We start from the raw sequence: 23295 nt of genomic DNA on the forward strand, positions 1-23295 counted from the left end.
GGACAGCAATTGAAAGACAAATTAGTTCTTAATGCAATCGCTGAATTACATTTTTTTAATTATCCTTACTGTGCAATACAGGGTGCGCCAAAGCAAACCTACCCCAAAGAAAATGGCGGAATATGCGTTTAACATTTTTCAACAGAACAACGATTTATCATCATAAATAGTTCTTACTATTAGCTGAACTTCCATCAGAATATTGGGCAATGTATCCTTTCTCCGGTCTAATCGTCTTTTGGTCGAAAGATGTCCTCTTGTCCTGTCGAAATGGCCACTAACGTTCGGCATGTACTCGAAAAGTGTCCAACTCTTGGAAGTGTGTCACAAAGAAATGCCAGAAAAATCGCACTAAACGGATATAAATTGCTATAAAACGGTTTAAATTAACTACCTTATGATGTTTTTAACACCTATAACGAGTAAAAACATGACCGGAGATATATTACTGGCTAAACCAAAGCTTGGAAGGAGGCCAGTCCGACGTCCATCGTGCGTCAAGCGCAGGGAAGAAAATAAATGTACTTCCGCCCTTTGGTCTTTTATAAAGTCCCAGATTGCGCAATCGACTCCATTCAAATTGTCACCACTTACTGACATCTAGAGGAAGGCGTAGGCAGTGTTTGTATCCCCATAGCATTCACAGGGACCTAAAAACTGACCTGGGAACAGAGGCCAAGATTTCTGAAATCTCACTCCCTGTCAGGAAAAGTGCTGTAGAATGAGTTCTGTTTCACTCAGAGACATAATTCCAACGGTTATAGAAACTAGACAGTGTTTTCTATCCAATAATAATAATAATATGCATATTGTACGAGCAAGAATTGAGTACTGGGCAGTTTAATTTGGCAACATCAATAAAAAAAAGTGCTAACAGCACCCCCTATTGACAAGATAATATTACATTGAGAATAGTCTGACGGGTGATAATACGATCACTTGAAGAGAGAACAGTGTGTGTCGCCTGAGGTAAGGAACGGAGCCAAGCTTTTTTTTACGACCTTCTCAAATCATCAATAGCCCATAGTCGCATCATGCAGCCCAGATATGTTTTAATTTCTTAGACATTCTAAGGTTTGTATCATTAACAACTAAAGTTGCCAAATAACTATAAATCTAGCGTAGTGTATAGGACCTGTTTCAAATGATCACTTTTACGCTCAACATAGACGTCACATTCTCATTCGGTCCGGAGTGGGAAAAATATAATTTCTATTTTATTCAGATAAATTCAATTATATTCTTCTTAATATAAAATCATATAATGTAAAATAATGACACGGGACTTATAAGCATATCTTGTCTGCTAAATGAACAAGCCTACAGCCTATGGCATGCCAGATAACATAGAGTAATAGGCCAACTCATGTTCCGTTCTGTTCTGTTAACACGCATACTCAGGCTGACTGGCTCTCGTTCAGGCAAATGAGAAATAAGTACACTCAGGCTATCCGGAAGGCCAAAGTTAGCTACTTTAAGGAGCCGTTCTCTCTCTGTGGGTCTAATCCCAGGAAGTTCTGGAAAATGGTTAAAGACCTGGAGAATAAACCCTCCTCCTCACAGCTGCCCATGTCCCTTAATGTTGATGAGGTGGTTGTTACTGACAAGAAGCATATGGCTGAGCTCTTTAATCACCACTTCATTATGTCAGGATTCCTATTTGACTCAGCCATGCCTCCCTGCCCACCCAACATTTCCTCATCTCCCACCCCTTCTAATGCGACTATCCCCGATGCTTCTCCCTCTTTCCCCCTGCCCCACTACAAAGTTTCTCCCTGCAGGTGGTCCCTGAGTCCGAGTTGCTAAAGGAGCTCCTTAAACTTGACCCCAAAAAAACATGTGGGTCAGATGGTTTAGATCCTTTCTTCTTTAAGGTTTGCGCCCCTATCATCCCCAAGCCTATCTCTGATCTTTTAACATGTCTATCCTTTCTGGGGAGGTTCCCATTGCTTGGAAGGCAGCCACTGTTCATCCTTTATTTAAAGGGGGAGATCAAGCTGATCCTAAATGTTCTATTTTGCCCTGTTTATGAAAAGTGTTGGGAAAACGTGTCAATAATCAACTGACTGGCTTTCTTGATGTCTATAGTATTCTCCCTGGTATGCAATCTGGTTTCCGCTCAGGTTATGGATGTGTCACTGCAACCTTAAAGGTCCTCAATGGTGGCACCATTGTCCTTGATTCTAAGCAATATTGTGCTGCTATTTTGATTAACTTGTTCAATGCTTTTGATACGGTAGACAATTCCATTCTTGTGGGCCGGCTAAGGAGTATTGGTGTCTCTGAGGGGTCTTTGGCCTGGTTTGCTAACTACCGCGCTCAAAGATTGCAGTGTATAAAATCCAAAAATCTGCTGTCTCAGCCACTGCCTGTCACCAAGGGAGTACCCCAAGGCTCAATCCTTGGCCCCATGCTCTTCTCAATTTACATCAACAACATAGCTCAGGCAGTAGGAAGCTCTCTCATCCATTTATATGCAGATGATACAGTCTTATACTCAGCTGGCCCCTCCCTGGATTTTGTGTTAAATGCTCTACAACAAAGCTTTCGTAGTGTCCAACAAGCTTTCTCGACCCTTAACCTTGTTCTGAACACCTCCAAAACAAAGGTCATGTAGTTTGGTAAGAAGAATGCCCCTCTTCCCACTGGTGTTATTACTACCTCTGAGGGTTTAGTACTGGTGAGCACTGTCCTTCTCTCAGCACATTTCAAAGCTGCAGGCTAAAGTTAAATCTAGGCTTGGTTTCCTCTATCTTAATCGCTGCTCTTTCACCCCAGCTGCCGAACTAATCCTGATTCAGATGACCATCCGACCCCTGCTAGATTACAGAGACATAATTTGAGACCATCAGTGTTTTGCATGACAATAACTGGCTGACAAAAGGTAATGACCGCCACAGCCCTAGACTAGAGTTCATCAATCTTCTTTGTAATACAATATAATTACAACATAAATACACAGTATATTGTAATTATATTGAGAAAGACAAAGAAATGGAGCATGTAATTATTTTTACTTTTCTTTTGATTGCCTTGTCTCCCCTCAGGTCAACAAGAACAATGCCACGCTATGGAACAATGTTGGCCATGCTCTGGAAAATCAAAACAATTACTAAAAAGCTCTGAGATATTTCCTCCAGGCCACCTGCGTCCCACCAGGTAAGACAGACTTATCGTCCTCCCATTATATTATTCTCTGCTGGACTTCAAAGCTATGGTAGAAGATGAAACGATGACAAGATACCATTGATTTTGATCAATATAATTGTGTCTGCTCAACAGTGTTATTGTGGCAAACATTGATGTATTGTGTGAAACGAGCCCTATTGGCTGAGCTCCTTCTCAAACGGTCTGTTTTCAATTGAATGACGCAAAACTTTACTAATCGATTATACTGCTACAGACAGAAGTTGCATTGACCATGGACATAAGGGCTGTGTTCCCTCTATAGTGCATTACTTTTGATATAGCCCAGGGCTCTTGGGACGGACCCAAGAATTATTGTTCAGTAAAGCCATTCAAATAAATCCATGTCTCCCAGATATTATTGCTGGCTGAGTAGAGATGTTCCAGACTCCTCCGGTCATCTGGAGTGTGGAGAGAGCTGTTGGTGTATCTACACAACAAAAACACAATGCTTAAATGTTCACACTTAACATGTGTGATTGACCTTATCTCAACCAATTTATAGAACTCAAATTAGGGCTGAATGTCATACAGTCTCATTTAAAGTGGGGATTAACTGTCATGCAAGTTAACATGTGTGTCATGCAAGTTAACATGTGTGACTGGGCTCACTCTCATAGAACACAGCATTTAGTGACAACGCCTTTCATGGAACTCAACACGTGTGATATATGTATAGGACATACAGGGTAACGGAGCTCATACAAGTTAGTGTGTGACATGGTTGACTTGTAGAACTTAACATTTCTGTCTGTCCTCATAGAAATTTTGTGACTGCAGGCAGGGGAAGCAAATTAATATAGTTGTAGGCTAATCTAAAGTATAGTACTATGTAACCCTCCAGATATGCCTGTCCTCTACCAACATGGCCTGTGCATACAGGTCATGTCATGGAGCAGGAAACATGTACAGTCGCTAGTGAAAGTCTACACACCCCTTGTACAGTCTTCACATTTACTTGCCTTAAAATTGGATTAAATTAGATTTTTTCCCCTACTGATCTACACAACATACTCCACATTTTCAAAGTGAAAGAAAAATTGAATACATTTTCAACCAATAAAAAATAAAATAAAGATGCCTTGATTGCGTACAGTACCATGAAAAAGTTTTTGTACCCTTTCTAATTTTTTCTACTTTTGCATATTGTTTTCTACTGAATGTTACCAGCTTTTCAACCAAAACCTAATATTAGATTAAGGGAACCTGAGTGAACAAATAACACATCAATTACATACTTATTTAACAAACAATGTTATGCAACACCCAATGCCCCTTTGTGAAAAAAGTAATTGCCACCTTACACTCAGCTGGTTGTGTCACCTTTAGCAGCAATGACTCCAACCAAACACTTACTGTAGTTGTTGATAAGTCTCTCATGTCACTGTGGAGACATTTTGGCCCACTCTTCCATGCAGAACTGCTTTAACTCAGTAACGTTTTTGGGTTTTTCAAGCATGAATCAAATCAAATCAAATTGTATTAGTCATATGCACCGAATACAACAGGTGTAGTAGACCTTACAGTGAAATACTTACTTACAAGCCCCTAATCAACAATGCAGTTAAAAATATGAGTAAGAATAAGAAATAAAAGTAACGAGTAATTTAAGAGCAGCAGTAAAATAACAATAGCGAGACTATACACAGTGGGGTACCGGTACAGAGTCAATGTGCGGGGGCACCGGTTAGTTGAGGTAATATGTACATGTAGGTTGAGTTATTAATGTGACGATGCATACTGTAGATAATAACAACAGAGAGTAGCATCAGTGTAAAATATGGGGGGGGGGGGGGAGAATGCAAATAGTCTGGGTAGCTATTTGATTAGATGTTCAGGAGTCTTATGGCTTGGGGGTAGAAGCTGTTTAGAAGCCTCTTGGACCTAGACTTGGCAATCTGGTACCGCTTACCGTGCGGTAGCAGAGAGAACAGTCTATGACTAGTGTGGTTGGAGTATTTGACATTTTTTAGGGCCTTCCTCTGACACCGGTATAAAGGTCCTGGATGGCAGGAAGCTTGGCCCCAGTGATGTACTGGGCCGTACGCACTATCCTCTGCAGTGCCTTGCGGTCAGAGGCCGAGCAGTTGCCATACCAGGCAGTGATGCAACCAGTAAGGATGCTCTCGATGGTGCAGCTGTAGAATAGGTTTTGTTGTGCCCTCTTCACGACTTTCCCGGGAAAGTAATATATCATTCAGGTTGGGCTCGTCGGCCTCGTTAAAGGAAAACAAGGATTCTGCCAGTCCGTGGTGAGTAATCGCAGTTCTGATGTCCAGAAGTTAGAAAATCTGCAAGTGGGCAAATACTTTTTCACGGCACTGTATGTCTTCACACCCCAGAGTTAATACTTGACCTTAGGCAGCCATTACAGATGTGAATCATTTTAAATAAGATTCTACTAACTTTGCACAACTCGTAGGTCAACTTACAGTGAATTCAGAAATCATTCATACCCCTTGACTTATTCCACATTTTGTTGTTACAGTGCGGGGAGCAGGGACAGGGCACACTGACCTCTCGAAGCGCACTATATGCCTGGTGCGTGGTACCGGACTGAGGGCACGCACCTCAGGACGAGTGCGGGGAGAAACAACAGTGTGCACAGGACTTAGGAGACGCACAGGTGGCTTAGTGCGCGGTGCCGGAACTGGAGGCACCGGGCTGGAGACACGCACCATAGAGAGAGTGCGTGGAGGAGGAACAGGGCTCTGAAAACGCACTGGAAGCCTGGTGTGTAGTGTAGGCACTGAGGTTACTGGGCTGGGGCGGGAAGGTAGTGCCGGAAATACCGGACCGTGAAGGCGTACTGGCTCCACTGAGCACCGAGCCTGCCCAACCTTACCTGGTTGAATGGTCCCCGTCGCCAGACCAGTGCGGGGAGGTGGAATAACCCGCACTGGGCTATGCACTCGTACAGGAGACACCGTGCGCTCTACTGCGTAACACGGCGCCTGCCCGTACTCCCGCTCTCCACGGTAAGCCTGGGAAGTGGGCGCAGGTCTCCTACCTGCCCTTGGCCCACTACCTCTTAGCCACCCCCAAGAAATTTTTGGGGTCTCCTCTCGGGCTTCCAGCCACGTCTCCTTGCTGCCTCCTCATACCACCGCTCTTGGGCTCTCGCTGCCTCCATCTCCTCACGAGCGCAGCGATATTCCCCAATGTGAGCCCAGTGTCCTTTACCTTCCAATACTTCCTCCCAAGTCCATGATTCCTGTGTAGTATCCTGCTCGACTTCGCGATGCTTGGTTCTGGATCGGTGGGTGGTTCTGTAACGGCTTTCCTCTTCCTCTTCATCAGAAGAGAAGGAGCAGGGATTGAACCAATATGCAGCGGAGTTTGAAGACATATTTATTAAAGAAAACACGAACTCGACTATACACTAACAAAACAACAAACGACGTAGACGCACCTGAACATAAGAACTTACATATAACGAAGAACGCATGAAACAGGAACAGACTACATAAACCGAAAAAACAAACAAACCGAAAACAGTCCCGTGTGGCGCAACGACATACAGACACAGGAGACAACCACCCACAACGAACACTGTGAAAACACCTACCTAAATATGACTCTTAATTAGAGGAACGCCAAACACCTGCCTCTAATTAAGAGCCATACCAGGCAACCCATAAACCAACATAGAAACAGAAAACATAGAATGCCCACCCAAACTCACGTCCTGACCAACTAACACATACAACAAACTAACAGAAATAGGTCAGGAACGTGACAATTGGCTTCATGGTGAAATCCCTGAGTGGTTGGTTTCCTTCCTCTCCGGCAACTGTGTTATGAAAGACGGCTGTGTCTTTGTAGTGATTGGGTGTATTGATACAGTACACCATCCAAAGTGTAATTAATAACTTTACCATGCTCAAAGGGATATCTAATGTCTGCTTTTGAATTTTTAGACACATCTACCGATAGGTGCCCTTTGACTCATTGAAAAACCTCCCTGGTCTTTGTGGTTGAATCTGTGTTTGAAATTCACTGCTTGACTGAGGGACCTATGTGGGGTACAGAGATGAGGTAGTCATTAAAAAAATCAAGTTAAACACTATTATTGCACACAGAGTGAGTCCATGTAATGTAATAGGTGATCTTTATTTAACTAGGCAAGTCAGTTCAGAACAAATTCTTATTTTCAATGACAGCCTAGGAACAGTAGGTTAAGTGCCTGTTCAGTGGCAGAAAGACAGATTTTTAACTTGTCAGCTCGGGGATTCGATCTAGCAACCTTCCGGTTTCTGGCCCAACGATCTAACCACTAGGCAAAGTGCCGCCCCATAGGATGGGTGATCCGGACGTGTAAACTGATGCAGCACTCCATCACTCTCCTTCTTGGCCAAATAGCCCTTACACAGCCTGGAGATGTGTTGGGTCATTGTACTGTTGAAAAACAAATGATAGTCCCACTAAGCGCAAACCAGATGGGCTATCGTTGCAAAATGCTGTGGTAAGTGTGCCTTGAAGGTGGGCTGATCCCTCACCTTCCTCATGATCATTAATGCCCCACGATGTGAGATCTTGATTGGAGCCCCAGACCAAGGGTGATTGACCGTCATCTTGAACTTCTTCCATTTTCTAATAATTGCGCCTTGTTGCCTTCTCACCAAGCTGCTTGCCTATTGTCCTGTAGCCCATCCCAGCCTTGTGCAGGTCTACAATTTTATCCCTGATGTCCTTACACATCTCTCTGGTCTTGGCCATTGTGGAGAGGTTGGAGTCTGTTTGATTGAGTATGTGGACAGGTGTCTTTTATAGAGGTAACGAGTTCAAACAGGTGCAGTTAATACAGGTAATGAGTGGAGAACAGGAGGGCTTTTTAAAGAAAAACTAACAGGTCTGTGAGAGCTGGAATTCTTACTGGTTGGTAGGTGATCAAATGCTTATGTCATGCAATAAAATGCTAAATAATTACTTAAAAATCATACAATGTGATTTTCTGGATTTTTGTTTTAGATTCCGTCTCTCACAGTTGAAGTGTACCTATGATAAAAATGACAGACCTCTACATGCTTTGTAAGTAGGAAAACCTGCAAAATCGGCAGTGTATCAAATACTTGTTCTCCCTACTGTATATATATGGAGTCAAATATCGAAATAATATTGTCTAAGAATAATGTTGTGATACTTAACTGTATAGATTTGTTTCTCCATCACTACACCGTTGTAGAGCTGTGTATTGTGTGGTCCTTTTGAAAAGTTGCATCCCAAAAGTAGTGCCCTATATTGGAAATAGGGTGGAAATTGGCACACATACAATGTTTCTCTAAACTCCCTCAGATTAGCCCAGTTCAGATATACTGTCCAGCCAAACCACCACCTGACCTGACTGCATGGGCATGTACAGTACTACTAATCCCTAAACCCCATTCAGGCTTGATATCCTTGCCAATTTGTTGTCATAGCTAAACCCATGTGCCTTGTCATGTGGCATGTCCCTGCAGATGACATTGGAGCCCATATGAATGTGGGCTCCGATGTGACCTACAATGTGACCTACAAAAACTTGAACAAGTCCAAAGAGGCTGAGGAAGCCTACCTGGTTGCCAAATCCCTCATGCCACAGGTACTGTATGTCACAAGGCCAGCAATGCCTCAGCACCCAGGTGTATATAAGAGGGAAAAGATCAGTTGTTTGTTTTTCACAACGTTTCACCTTCATCATCCTTTGAGGGACATGACAACGAGAGGAATCGGTAGCTGGGAGGTAACAGCAGCGAGTGGGAAGAATAGTGTCTCATTGTTCATTGTGCCAGGCTTTTAGACAAAATCCCTCTACGTGTTAATTAAGTTGTGTTTTCTATGTGTTGTCAGCTGCATTCACACATTTTTTTGAACCTTTTATTTATCCAGGCAGTCAAGTATGAACAAGGTATTTTTTACAATGATGTCCTGGCACCTGGTTTAATCTCTACACATGACAGATCATTGATCAGCAGGACAATCTTAAAGGAGCACCTGAGGCCTCCTGCCTTTTGAAATCAACTCAACAACAAAAAAATGGTCACATGCTTTTTAAACAACAGGTGTGAACTAACAGTGAATTACTTATAGGACTTTCCCAACAATGCAGAGAGAAAGTAAGTAGAGAGATAATAGAAAAGTAAAACACGTAATAATAGATACACAATATACAAGGGATACCAATCCCGAATCGATGTGCAGGGGTACGAGGTGATTAGGTAGATATGTACATATAACTATGAATAAAGTGACAGACAGTAAACAGCAGCGGCAGCGTATGTGATGAGTCAAAATAGTTAGTGCAAAAAGGGTCAATGCCGATAGTCCGGGTAGCTATTTGGTTAACTACAGTATTGAACTATTTAGCGGTCTTATGGCTTGGGGGTAAGCTGCTCAGGATCCTGTTGGTTCCAGACTTGGTGCATCGGCACCACTTGCCGTGTGGTAGCAGAGAGAACAGTCTATGACTTGGGGCACTGAAGTCTTTGACAATCTTTAGGGCCTTCCTCTGACACCGCCTGGTATAGAGGTCCTGGATTGTAGGGAGCTTGGCCCCAGTGCTGTAGTATGCCGTCCGCACGACCATCTGTAGAGGCTTGCGGTCGGATGCCAAGTACTTGCCAAATCAAGCTGTGATACAGACAGTCAAGATGCTCTCAATGGTGCAGTTGTTGAACTTTTTGAGGATCTGAGGGCCCATACCAAATAATTTAAGCCTCCTGAGGGGGAAAAGGCATTGTCCTGCCCTCTGCATGACTGTTTTGGTGTGTTTGGACCATGATAGATCCTTAGTGATGCGGACACCAAGGAACTTGAAACTGTCGACCTTCTCCGCTACAGCCCCTTCAATGTAAATGGGAGCCTGCTCGGCCATCCATTTCCTGTAGTCCATGATCAGCTCCTTTGTCTTACTGACATTGAGGGACAAGTTGTTGTCCTGGCACCACACTGCCAGGTCTCTGACCTCCCTATAGGCTGTCTCATCGTTGTTGATGATCAGGCCTACCACCCTTGTGTCGTTGGGAAACGTATTGATGGTGTTGGAGTCACAAACAGGGAGTACAGGAGGGGACTAATCACGCACCCCTGAGGGGCCCCCGTGTTGAGGGTCAGCGCGGCGGATGTGTTGTTGCCTACCCTCACCACCTGGGGGCGTCGCATCAGGAATGCCATGATCCAGTTGCAGACGGAGGTGTTCAGTCCCAGGGTCTTTAGCTTAGTGATGAGCTTGGAGGGCACTATGGTGTTGAATGCTGAGCTGTGGTCAATGAACAGTATTCTCACATAGATGTTAGTTTTGTCCAAGTGGGAAAGGGCAGTGTGGATTGCAATAGAGACTGCGTCATCTGTGGATCTGTTGGAGCGGGGTCTGGGATAATGGTGTTGATGTGAGTGAGCCATGACCAGCCGTTCAAAGTATTTCATGGCTACAGATGTGAGTGCTACAGGGCGTAGTAGGATTCCTTCTTAGTCCTGTATTGATGCTTTTCCTGTTTGATGGTTCGTCGAAGGGCATAGCGGGATTTATTATAAGCGTCCGGGTTAGAGTCCCGCTCCTTGAAAGCGGCATCTCTAGCCTTGAACTCAGTGCGGATGTTGCTTGTAATCCATGGCTTCTACTTAGGATATGTACGTACAGTCACTGTGGGGGCGTCGTCGTCTGCACTTATTAATGAAGCCAGTGACTGATGTGGTGAACTCCTCAATGCCATCTGATGAATCCCAGAACATATCCCAGTCTGTGATAGCGAAACATTCCTGTAGCTTAGCGAACCTTGAGGCTTCCTTAATATTAGAGGTTGCGCACCAGCTGTTGTTAACAAGGACACACACCACCCTCTTGGGCATAACTAACCGACATTTTGGTTAATCGCTCAGCACTATTCTCCAGTGAATGTGGATTCCCAATAGAACAGTGGGTAGAGGCGGATTATTTACTCTCCGCTGTAGTTTTATTAGGGTACCCGCACATCGGCCTCTATATGGCCATCTTTCTCTTCTGAGTGTCGGGGATTAGTGCCTGGTCCGGGGTGAGCAGTATGTCCTCTGCGGCTGACTCATTGAAGTAGAAATCTTCATCCAAATTAAGGTTAGTGATAGCTGTTCTGATGTCCAGAAGCTCTTTTCGGTCATAGGAAACGATGGTGGAAACATTATGTACAAAAAAAGTTGAGATTAGCGGGGGAGTACAAAATAGCAGACATTATACATAACAGCGCCATTCTTTGGCATGAATTTAAATATTTAATAGTCATTAAATCATGCTTAGCTGTCTAATGCTCATCAGTGCAACTAATTTCCCTTTAGTCTGTTATGATGAAGAGATTTTGATGATGGAGGTCAATGAAGGCCATGCCTCTTATCTGACTTCTTACCCAAACCAAAATGTTGTTTTTTCCCCCACACTTTTTGTGGGCTCGATGCGCAGTTTCTCTAGAGATAAATCAGATCATGCCCGAACTGTGCAATGTAAGTAGGGAGTTGTAGTTTCCAACAGGGCAATATTCTACAAAATTAAGTGCAGCTTAAATTACCATAATCTCTCAGGAATTACGTCAACTAAAGGGGCACTTCTTCACTCTCGACAGATCATTGATCATCATTTAAATGTTAAAGGTCTCCTGAAGACTTGTCTTTGTACAAACCTTTGGCATTAATTGATCATTTAATAGTCTGAGGTGATGCTCAGCTGTCTAATGCTTAGAAATACAGCTCCGTCGCCTCAGTTCTGATGAGGTTATGTTTTTAGAGGTCAATGGGAGGCCAGCCTGATTTCCAACCCCAATCCCTCAAAGTTGGTTTATCTCAGGAATCAAGGAAATGGCAGTGCCTAAGCCTGGCCTAGTGGTTGCGCTGCAGACTCTAGACTACATCTCTACCGTCGGTCTCTCTCTGTAACTGTCCAGTTCTCACTATTCTATTGTTCATAAAATACAAAACCGAGTTCTGTGATTCAATCTCCTTGTTAAAAACATAATGAAATACCATTTGAAATCCCTACAAAACATGACTGGCATGTGAAAAATCCTTTGGTCATTTTTGTAGGTAAGCGTTGATGTGGTGTTTCTTTGTCATTTATGGGGGACAGTTCCCTCAATTCATCCACCCCAAACTTCCAAGAAAGACAACTTCTGGACTATAGCCTATTTGATAATAATAATTTGAAGGGCCTGACTGTACTTCCCATGCGAGGGGTCAGCTTTGAAACAAATGACGATTTATTGAATAAGCAGCGGGGCTGATTTCTCCAATTTTATCATCACGAAACGGAACAGGCGAGGCCTTGTCTGAGCTTTTAAAGAGATTTTTCAGCTGAAGCATGCAAGCGGCTATGGCCATCATGTATCGACGACCGATGCTGAAAGGACTGAACAGGATTTCCGCGTGGGGCCCAATGATAATCGCTTTGATACACTACACTTATTTTGATCATGCCTCTTTTATTCACTGGTTTTCCAAACGAGTTAACTCTCTATATCCAGATTTCCGCTTATGTCCAGGAATCCATTGACTGACAACCCCATGGCATGAAACGGACGACATTGTGTTTTATACGGTTCTGTGAGCCTGTCGATGGAGGAAGTCCCTGCCTTGGTCTCATGTTCTCATAATTTATTTGAAAACCTGCGTAAACTCTGATTCGATAAATCGGTTTAGAAAACATTAAAGAAACAGATATTCTTTCCCTCTGGCTGTATGTGTGGCTAGTATAGAAATGTATGACTGTGGGATTATATATACACATTTGATCTTTTTCTTCCAAGACAATCCCACTGTGAAAAAATCCCACTCTCATGTTGGCCATGCCAGAAGCATATTGCCCACATCAGAGGCTGTCGGTGGCTTTGAAATTAGATTGATATGCTAGTTTTCCTGCTCAGTCATTATTAGGCCTCCAAGAAAGTGACTTGTTGTCTCTTCTGTTGATTGCTTTGTAATTTTAAGGCCATGCCGAAACGTCGGTACATATGTAGGATCTTAATTTGAGCCAGTTTGCTACAGCAGGAATATAATTCTGCAGCAACAGGAAATGTGAATAATTATGTGGATTATAATTAATGGACATTTTTCTTTAGGGCAAATCAAGTTGGACACTTTAAAGTGGAAATTACAAACTTTAGAAACCTTTTTAAGCCTTGAATACACTACAAGTTTGCATTTCCTGCTATGCTATCTCTCAAATGAAGATCCTAAATCTCATGAAAAGTGATGTTAGTGTAACAGTTAAGAACGTACCGTAAGCTCACTCCACAGCTAGCTTGAAAGTCAAGGGTGGAGCCATCCAATTGGTACCATTTGGGTGGCTCAACAAGTTAGAACGTTATCAAGGAGGGAGGTCACGTGCGTTGCGACGCAGAAGATCACTGGTTCGAGCCCATGATCGGGCAGTCGGGACAGTGGAGGAAGCTAAGCTGTTAGTAGCAGCACACTGACCCGGGTAACAGTGGTGCCATGACCCGGATGTGCAGTTGTGCTCGGCTTGGATCTCTGTGGGGTGAGTGTAACAGAGTTAAGAACGTACCATAAGCTCACTACATTCTCTACGTCATGGGTTCTCAAACCTTTTGGGGCCCGGGGACCCCTTTTGTGATGGCAAGTTAATCAAGGACCCCACAACTCGAGTGAGATAGAAATAGCATACAATGAGTTTTACTATGACTGGCAGTGCATGGCCGGACAAACCAAGTATTGGGCCCTGGGCAGGAACATCTTCTCTTGTCAAATTGACTGGGGCAATTTCTACAGGTTTGACGCTTGCCCCAGTTAATTTGACAACAAGAGATGCCTTTTGTTGACAATATACAGTGGGGCAAAAAAAGTATTTAGTCAGCATTATTGTATCAAAGCAGTATCAAAGTATTGAGATAAACTTTTATTATTGACCAAATACTTATTTTCCACCATAATTTGCAAATAAATTAATTAAAAATCCTACAATGTGATTTTCTGTATTTTTCCCCCTCATTTTGTCTGTCATAGTTGAAGTGTACCTATGATGAAAATTACAGGCCTCTCTCATCTTTTTAAGTGGGAGAACTTGCACAATTGGTGGCTGACTAAATACTTTTTTCCCCCACTGTAATAAGGCTGCACCATTCAAGTGCATTTTTGTGTGTGCCCAATATTCTTTGGGTGGGATAACATATTGTGAAACGTCATTACACTATTAGTGCAGATATATTAAGGACATTGTCTGAAATTACAATGCAAAAATATGACATATACCTCCTTTAAAGGGATACTTAAGGATTTTGGCAATGAGGCCCTTTATCTATTTCCCCAGAGTCAGATGAACACGTCAATACCATTTGTATGTCCGTGTCCAGTATGAAGGATGATAAATGGCCTCATTGCCAAAATTCTGAATTATCACTTTAATGAATGAATTACATATATTTCTACATTTATTACATTGTATTATTTAACACCCTTTAAATGTATTCCATGGATCCCTCGGCCAAAATGTGTTTAATCTGTTAGTAATGTTAATTTAAAAAATGTAATGTAAAAAATATATATATATTTTTAGATCTGGCCACAGACCCAGAGGTCTGAGGGCCCAACTTTGAGAACTCCTGCTCTACGTTCTCTGGTCGTTATAGTTCACCTGGAATAGCAAACTAGTGTCCAATACCCATAACCTGTCAGAACAAAGTTAATAATAAACCAAAACAACTGCAAGCATATAATATAGTGTGATCTAATATCTTTCATGTGGAATAAGCGTCATGGATCAGTTACTGATCAATCGTCAACAAATTACAGATAAGGACTAGTTTATTATGTTGCCCTTCAAGATCATTCCAGGGAAGAAGGGTGGCGCCCAACCACCTGAACGTGTACATTAACCTGGCAAACCTGATCCGTACCAACGACTCACGCCTGGAGGAGGCTGACCAACTCCACAGACAGGCCATCAGCATGAGGCCTGACTTCAAGCAAGCCTACATCAGCATGCAAGGCCTCTTTACTAACATCCTACATCAGTAGGCAAGGTGGTTAGTTTACACCATATATCAGAATAATGATGTTGAACAAGGCTGTTGACTTCCTCTTAACATCCTTCATCAGAAGTCTATTTAGTGTATTTACTACCTCCATCAGGGTATGATGTACAATTTATATCATAACTGTTTACTTACAACCTTGAGCCTACTGATATTTGAATGGATACCATATACGTCAGTAGGCACTCCTTCATCAGAAGTTGAATTAATTAATTTACAACATACGTAAGCAGGCAATTACATTAATTCATCTCAGCGAAGGGTCAATTGACTGCTTACGTAGGTTGTAAAGGACTAATTAGACTTAAATGAATCAATTACATAAGCAGTCATTCTAGGACTTCGGCGGTCATGACATTTTGTCAGCCAGTTATTGTTATGCGATTGACTGCCGGTCTCATGGTAATTGACCGTTAATGAACATAAACATGATTAGCATCTCCAGGCCTCCACACTTACAAGCCGCTCACGCCTTTGGAACATCTACATTTAAAAAAGTATAATAAACCCATTTAATATACACCATCACAATGAATCAATTTCTTTTTGGCAGGTCCGAACAAACATGATATGAAGAAAATGTATTACAGAAAAAACAAATAGGAGTCATGCCATAGACTTAAGTTAACTTCATTTATCAGACAAGATATGCTTATGAGTCCCATTCCATTATTTTATATTGTATGATTTTATTGTAAAAAAATATATTATTGAACTTAGCTGAATAAAATGGAAAGGATATTTTTCCCATTCCGCTATACGCTAGATTTAGAGTTATTTGACAAATTTTGTTGTGAATGATACAAACCGTAGAATGTCTTCGAAATCAAAACATATATGAGCTGCATGATGCGACTATAGGCTATTGACTATTTGAAAAGTAGCACACAAAAAAAAGCTTGTGCTCTGTTACTTGCCTCAGGCGACACACGCTGTTCTCTAATCAAGTGATCATATTTTCAACCATCAGACTTTTCCCAATTTAATCTTTACTCATATGTCAACAAAAAAAAGAATCATGAAAATGTTCCATTATCAAACGGGTAGGAAAAGGAGCAGGGGAATCATCCCTATGCACTCAAATAGTGAATGGAAACCGCTTTCCCACAGTTTAAATCATGCCGGCTAGGCTACTCCGGTTTTATAGAAATAACTATAGTAGCAGCTGGAATCCTCCACTTTTTGGTGGAAACGATCAAAACTCTGCTTTCACCTGGGATTGCATATAGAAATGTCTGGGCTTATAGGAATAGTTCCACTTCACGCATCAACCACTCTTAGAGGAGTATGCAGCCACTCGCCGCGCGACAGGTGATTTTCCGCCCAAACTCTGTATGCTATGGGCTCTTCAACCCTGTTCCTGCAGCTACCCAGTGCTTAATTTGGGAAACCAAGTGAAATCTTTTCGGGAACATCGATAGTATCATGTTTTCACGACAAAACATATTTAATTAAACTGTTGACAGCCCCTATCTCTGCGCACTTGAGAAATGGATGAAGGAGAGAGAGGGGGAGATGGAAACGCACAGTGGTGAGATATTATGTAGATAAATGTAATGTCAGCTTATTAATAAAAAAATAAAAAAATAAAAACCAGGCTATTCAAAATAAAATACAAATTCACTATAATTGTAGGCGAACTCTGTAAGCCGCCCTGTATTGCCTAAGCCTATATGTTCTCTCCCAGACTCGTGGATAGAAAGTAACAATACATAACAGTCCACACTCAAAGGCGATTACGTAAATCTTTTTTTTTTTTATGCCGTGCTTAATAGCCTGCCGTGCGGTAGGCTATTAGGCTATGTATTGTATAATGGCACAGTCATCATTTGAATTCAGGTTTTGGGGAGGGGGGACTTGGGCTCATATATAGGCCTATGCGTATACATAAGCTCTAATATGCATAGGGTTGTTCTACATGCAACGTCTTAAATGCTTTGAATAAATCATCATCTTAGAAAACTCTGTCCATTTTGTTGTTTGGCTTTCAAACAACATCCACAATGACCACGTCTTCCACTCAGTTTCAACCTGTTGTTGAACTTCTTTCTTCATATTGATCATCACATTGAGGTCAAACATGTTTGACTAACGCTGAGTTTTAAAGGCATAATACTGTTTTGATGATGAGTGCTTGATGTGAGTTTCGATTGCATTTGCATTGATGTCGGAGTGGTCAGAGGGACAATAGAGCATTGAGTGTCAGGCCATTAGCGACCTGACGTCGTTAGCAAGTTAGGTACTAACAACACATGTCCAGAGTGCATAAAAGGAGATTACTGTGACGACTCTCATGACTGCCGGTGTGGCGGTAATATATATGGTCACCGCAACAGCCCTAATTCTACACCAACATAATGTATTTTGTTTACATCCTTCATCAAAGCCACTAATTGGCTCTGTAACACAGTTGGCTGGTCAGACTACTTGTCTGGTCAGACTACTTGTCAACTGTACAGTCTACCATATCACAGTGACAGTGTGTTCATCAAAAGCCAGTTATTGACTGCTCTAACACAGCTGACCAAGCTGACTGCTTGGGCTCCCGAGTGGCGCAGCAGTCTAAAACACTGCATCTCAGTGCTAGAGGCATCACTACAGACACCCTGTTTTTAATCCAGGCTGTATGACAACTGGCCGTTGCTGGCAGTCCCTTAGGGCGGCGCACAATTGGCCCAGCATCGTCCGGGTTTGGCCGGTGTAGGCCGTCATTGTAAATAAGAATTTGTTCTTGACTGACTTGCCTAGTTAAATAAAGGTTAACTAAACAAAATAACTGCTACGTGCTCTGGTTGAGCCTGGGTCGTATTCAGTAGGAGCGAAACGGAAGCAAACGGGCCGATACAGGAAGTGTCATAACAAATGCTTATTTTTCGTTTTCCATTGCAAAACATTTTGCTACGATGTGCACTAATGAATACAACCCTGGGTTGCTCAGCCTCAGTCACATACCGGATTCCTGCATGAGCAGGGCAGAGTTGAAGAGGGCCAGTTTGTGGTGTGGTTTGAGCTCTAGGGCGTAGTTGAAGTTCTTCAGGGCCTCTGAAGGCTCCTTCATCTCGATGTTGACGATGGCCAGGTTGTACCAGAGGTCAGCGTTGGTTCTGTCCAGTTCCAGGGCCCGCAGGTAGGTGTCCCGGGCCTCGGACGGCTTATTCATCATCAGCAGCAGCTCCCCTCTGGGTTTGTACAGAAAGAAAAGTGAAATCAAGCCAAATCTAAAGCTCACCTTCACAACTGGCTATGAAAAAAACTTTCATAACTCTTTTTTATCTACATCAATTCTCTATTGTTGTTTGTTAAAGGGCCAATGCAGCCGTTTTGATCTCAATATCAAATCATTTCTGGGTAAAAATGGTGATTGTTTTCAAAAAGAAACAAAAATAGCCTCTTAGAAAAGAGCAATTTCTCATGCAAGAATTTAGCTAGGACTGTCTGGGAGTGGTCTGAGTGGGGCGGGGGGGGGGGGGGGGGGGATTGAAAACTAGCTGTTCTTGGCAGAGAGGTTAGAACTCTCTTTCTTATTGGTCTAACTCATTTCTTACACTAAAATGGCATCATCATCATTTTCAGAATTTCACAGTAGTATTAAGACCTCAGTGTGGAAATATCTATAAAACACAGGGAAATCATGTTTTTGACCCCACTGGGCCTTTAATGATAATCTGTTTCTCGCTTCCTTTCTCCTTTACGTACATGCTATGATGTAGAGCAGAATGTATAGTGAATATTTTTAATTTTATTTTTATGAACCTTAATTTAATCAGGAAGTCCCATTTGAAATGTAGATTATCAATCAACAATTAATGACTCATCTTGTCATTAATAAACATGAACAGATAAGAGATTAGGGGCTCTATCTTTGGCCGGTGTCAAGCCAGCGCAATTGTCATACGCACGCTCGGTTGCAATTTCGACCTGTTACAGCCGTCTCTCTTCTATTTTCAAACCCTAGTGTCAGGATTGGCAGTTCACCTTTCTTATATGAGCTCGCTTGCACTGAGGTGGGAGGGGTATTATTTTGGTTGTGCATTAAAAAAACTCCATGTAGGCTATATGCCCATCATAGAATGAGAAATGAGAGTATCCAGTGACACTCCTATTTAGAAACATTTAAATTCTGTTCCTTTTTTGTTTGATTAAAAAAACAAAGCCCTTAATAGGCTACCCTTGGTTCCACATCTGGTGTCTTTCTTATCCTGGCCATGCATTAGCCAAGTAGCCTATGCATAAAAGGTTTCTAAATGATCTACTCGTGAGGCTTTTGCCGACATGCTTTTGCATTATTCACAATTCACATAGGCCTACCTGCAGTGCATACTCCATTAGGCTTGTATCCATCCCTATTTCCAAAGAGCGCCTCTTGTCCTGTTACCAAAGACACGGTCCTCCAAACGTAGGCTATTCAGTCTATAACGCCATATCAACAGTAGGCCTAGGCTATGTCTTGCTTATTGAGAACATGCCTCAGACATACAATACAGTTTACAGGAGCCTTGTATTTTTATTTGAGGAGAAGTGCAATGTGTAAAGGCCTGTACTCATTGAAGCCAATTACAACAATGTTGACTCCAAACATATTGAGCTATCACGCACTAGCCTATGCTATTTAATAAACTGTAGTATTATTCCACAATGGACTAGGAGGAGAATATTTCGTGCCCCCAGCCGATTTGGAGTTGATGACAACGCAAAGACCATCAATAACCTACAGAACTCAAGACAAACGCATGCAGTATTAAGCTATGGGACGCCTTGTTGGACCAGTGAGTGCCCAAGCCCTCGTCACACCTACAACTTATTTATTCCTTTCATCCCAAGCCTTTCATGCCACCGGCAGCTATTTTGCTCATAATAATGGCTGTGAAAATATCAAAAATATTTCGGACACTCCCGGACCTATACCGTTAGATTTACCATTGTGTTAGAGTACTAGGGCTCTATTTTAACAAACCTAACGTCTTTAATTATTCTACTGAAGAGGCTTGGTTTCAATGGAACTGGAGCACTTCGGGTATGTCGTTGTTTAACCAGACAGCCATGTGAGTTCACGGCCAAGTTCACAGTCCTGGTGCTGCCTTGGTGCCTCCTCCCTCCCCCTCCCTCTTCTCCTCCTCTTCCCTGGTGCTGACTTTTCCTCCACCCCCTTCCCCTCCTCCTGGGCCGCTCTCTTTACCCACGCTCGTTTTCAGCGTAACGTATCCTCTTTGTAAGAGCCTGAACAGTGCTCCCTAACCCTGAAGGTGAATTTAAACAAAAGTCCCAGCGCGCGACTCATCGACACTTTCCTCACATTTGCAGACTAACAAGTTATACCAGTGTGATTAATGGTCCCCCATGGTGCGATCAAATGTACCATGATAGCAGGTTGGGTCGACAAGGATTTCAGATTTGGGAATTGGACAAAAAAATGATTCTATATTTTTTTATAAATGCACCTTAACCCTACCCACTAGGTGTGTGTGTGTCGGCACTCCCCTGGCTCTGCCCGGATCACTCACGGTTCGCTGCAGCTGTAAAATGACAGATTAATTTATGATCTCTTGGTGTTATTGTTAATATCAGTGTTCTGATAATGCTGTCACTCACCACCAATGTTTTTGTTCTGGCTCCCTGTATTCTTTGTGCTCTTTCTCTCTTTTGGTATTACTCTCATTCTGTTCACAGAGGCCCAACTGTTGATTCAATTGTAGGTGTGAGTTTTTGACTTAGTGCCAAGGAACTCTTGCTGGCACCTTACGGGGTTGTTGGTCAGAGGCAGTGCGCGGCTGCACGTACACCAAGCATAGTTTACAGGCACAGGGCACATAGAATAAGTGAATAAAAAAATTGAAAACTCTTGGCACACTCTTCAGATGCAGGCACCGATAGATGTAATAAAACGTAAACATTGGGCAGTATAAATTGTGTGTACATTTTATTGAATGTCATTCCTGTCATACAGTTTTTGCTACACAATCTGCACCTGTGACTCGCTGAGTGTGCGTGCCCCACCTTTACCCACTAACCAGTATAGTGATTGTGCCATGAGAACACGTTTTTGAACAAATCCCACCTACCTCCAACAAAATAAACAATGACTATTGTTGTTGTTATGCCCTAACCATTATGTGTCTGTGTGCATGTCTGTGTGCATTTTTCTCTGTCTGTGTGTGTTTTCCAGGTTGAACCCAGGTTCCGTCCGGAGGCCAACCGTCTTTACCTGACCTCCAGACGATGCCAACGGCTACTTCAACCTGGGGATGCTTGCCATGGACGCCAACGAGAATGCTGCAGCCGAGCGCTGGATGAGGGAGGCCATCCGTCCACAGAAGGGCTTCCGCGGCGCCCTCTTCAACCTGGCCCTGCTCTACTCGCAGTCTCGACAGGAGGTGGATGCCCTGCCTGCATTAGACGAGCTGCTGCACCACCACCCAGACTATGTTAAAGGTTTGATTCTCATGGGGGATATCCTGATGAACCACAAGAAGGACATCCAGGGTGCCAAGATCTGCTTCCAGAGGATCCTCCGTATGGACCCCACCAACGTGCAAGGGGAAACACAACCTGTGTGTGGTCTACTTCGAGGAGCGAGACCTGCCCAGAGCGGAGCGCTGCCTGGAGGAAACGCTGGCCCTGGCACCCAACGAGGAGTACGTACGCTGCCACCTGGGCGCCGGGCGCGGCAAGATGGCGGCCATGTCTACCCCGTTGAGCCCAGCTTCAGCAGAGGGCGCAGCTACACTAGCCAAGGCGGAGGAAAAGAAGCTGGGTAAGGAGGAGGAAGGGAGTGGAGCCACCGACAGCGATAGGGTTGGGGAGGGTACCGGGAATAAGAAGAATGCACGGAAATCCTCCTCGGCAAAAAGCTTTCGAGGTGGTGGCGACAGCCAATCAGAGCATCTGGACGGCAGCCAGGCTGATAAACAGCTGAGGACTAAGAGCAAATCCAGAAAAGAGATTAAAGATATAGAGAAGAAACGGGCAACCGCCTTGAAGAGACTGGAGGTGATTGACTTCATTTTATGCGGTGATTAACCTTGTTGTTATTTACCGCAGCGCAGGACACATTTTTGTAGAGCTATTAACAGCTCCTGAATCACAGGTGTGATACGTCCTGAATTGCACCCTATAATAACATATACAAAACATTAAGAACACCTGCTCCTTCCATGACATAGACTGGCCAGGTGAACCAAGTTGAAAGCTATGCTCCCTTATTGATGTCACTTATTAAATCCACTTCAGTCAGTCTAAATGAATGGGAGGAGAGAGGGGCAAATCATTTTTAAGCCTTGAGACAATTGAGGGTGAATGGGCAAGACAAAATATTTAAGTGCCTTTGAACGGGGTATGGTAGTAGGTGCCAGGTGCACCGGTTTGTGTCAAGAACTGCAACGCTGCTGGGTTTTTCATGCTTAACAGTTTCCCGTGTGTATTAAGACAAAAGGAAGGGGTGGATCTCAATATTAGGAAGTTGTCCTTAATCGGGCGGCAGGTAACCTAGAGTTTTGGATTACTAACCGAAAGGTTGCAAGATCGAATCCCCGAGCTGACAAGGTAAAAAATTGTCGCTCTGCCCCTGAACAAGGCAGTTAACCCACTGTTCCTAGGCCGTCATTGAAAATAAGAATTTGTTCTTAACTGACTTGCCTAGTTAAATAAAAGGTAAAATAAAAATAATGATGTTTTGTACACTCAGTGTATATAGTGCACTACTTTTGACCAGGACCCATAGGTTAGAAGCCCATAGTAGTGAATAGGGTGGCATTTCGGACACTGCCACAAACTCGGCTGGTTTGAAGAAACAAAACCCCTCCTCACTTTATCATGAGTGATTTAACTCATTTTATAATTTTTTATCATGTTTAAGGGCTACCCTACCTGCTGTGTCCCATAATTTTAACACCATTGCGAGAATTAAAAAAGGGAAATTGTGGTTTGTTTGTTCTCTGAACAGCACGAGAAAGGAAAAGCACAACGCGATTAGTCATAGTCTATTTAATCTCCACTACAGATGCATAACCCTGTGTGTTGCTTCTTCTGAATGTCATTTTTATCATATCCTAATTTATGCTGGTTTGTTTTGATGTTGATATGTTTACTAGATAAGTTGTCCATCACTGGATTTAATTGTGTGTGA

At 42.9% G+C, this 23295-nt stretch overlaps 1 pseudogene; it reads left to right on the plus strand.

Annotated features, from left to right (window-relative positions):
* Window positions 1-22832, plus strand: part of LOC129867684 (protein O-mannosyl-transferase TMTC3-like) — a 61885-nt pseudogene extending 39053 nt beyond the window's left edge.
* Window positions 22833-23295: the final 463 nt, after the last annotated feature.

This window comes from Salvelinus fontinalis, chromosome 12 (genome assembly GCF_029448725.1).
Source record: "Salvelinus fontinalis isolate EN_2023a chromosome 12, ASM2944872v1, whole genome shotgun sequence".
Taxonomy (NCBI): domain Eukaryota; kingdom Metazoa; phylum Chordata; class Actinopteri; order Salmoniformes; family Salmonidae; genus Salvelinus; species Salvelinus fontinalis.